A 1,553-nucleotide genomic window follows, 5' to 3' on the forward strand; every position below is an offset into this window, starting at 1 on the left:
ATAGTAAGTATAGTAATGATAGTCACATGTACGTAGGAATCGCTCACACTGCCTCTACACAGTTGATCCTTGCTCTTCTCGCTCATCGCGGAACTGCGAGAGCAAACGCCTCATGTTCTCTCTCTAGCAGTCAAGCCGGTCGTTCAACACCAGTGATCTCTAGCAGTCAAGCCGGTCGTTCAACACCAGTGACAGCGCTTGACTAACGACGTCGGCTCTATTGACCAGAACCAGACTAGATGTGACAAGACCAGAACCAGACTAGATGTGACAAGACCAGAACCAGACTAGATGTGACAAGACCAGAACCAGACTAGATGTGACAAGACCAGAACCAGACTAGATGAGACCGGTGTACCTGCGGGTAGAGTCGCATCGTCTGCCGACGGCCACGTCCCCCGATGACAATATATATCACGGGGTCATTATCTAGGGTCGTTGCCCGCCACACGTTGCTGTCGTATTTCCGCTATGTGTGCGACAGTACGGATCACCGGTGTAACAACACCGTAGGCGGCAGATTTTCAAGAAAAACACACATTTTACGCAGTAATATAAATGGTGCACATGCTAGTCTCTAGCTTGTGGAGAGTTTGAATGTAATGTAAGAGTCCACTTCCTTATTTTTGAAAATAAGGAACTAGGGACTAGGAAATAACTTCACGCCCATATTTCCCCGTAGCGTAGCGGGCATTATTACATCCATTGTTTGCACACATTCAGTATCTGCTAGGCCCCTATATGAAAACATTTTGTTGAAATTTAACATTTCAACTTTTTAAATCTTTAAACTTTATTTCAAAAAAAAAGACCGTATAAAATCAGCGAGCGACCAACACAGCACGTTCAGTTACCTTTTAAATTAAATCGTATTTTGTTGAAATTAAGCGTTTAAAAATTGAGAGCAGATACTTGACACTCGTAGCTTGATATTAAAGTGATTACGTCACCGTAAATAGTAAAAGTAAAAACACTATTTCCACTTTTTCACAAAATGTAAGTAATTCTGTTCACTTTTTATAGTTAAATTGCTGCATTATACTTCCTATTTTACTATATAGTTCGATGTAAACATATACTCGTGACTCATACATAGCCCATAGCAAGCAATTAATGTCTGGATCATAATATAAAATCGTCCAGGTTTTTATGGATTTTTAACTAGTTGAGAAACAATCTTATCAGGTAAGAATTTGACGATACATTTAGTCCCGTTATTACTTACTTTTAATGTACTTTTTTTTTACAAATATACACCATAGAAAATTTGTGACGTAGTCAATTTAAAATAAAATCCAGCAATCCTACATTCATGATAACGAAGCGATGCCGGCTGACGTAAAACAAATTAAATTAACATTAGCGCACCATGAACATCTATTAACTTTTAATTGACGTCATATTAAATATGAATGTAAAATGTGGGTGTATGGTAAGTTTTTATCAATTGAATCATTAAAATTGTATTTTTTCATGAAATTATAGTATTATGGTTATGTGTCCTGCATTATGTGTGACATCATCAGGGGCCGGTTTTACGAAGCGTGATTAAC

The sequence above is a fragment of the Priapulus caudatus genome, unplaced genomic scaffold, assembly GCF_000485595.1.
Source record: "Priapulus caudatus unplaced genomic scaffold, Priapulus_caudatus-5.0.1 Scaffold1880, whole genome shotgun sequence".
Taxonomy (NCBI): Eukaryota; Metazoa; Priapulida; class Priapulimorpha; order Priapulimorphida; family Priapulidae; genus Priapulus; species Priapulus caudatus.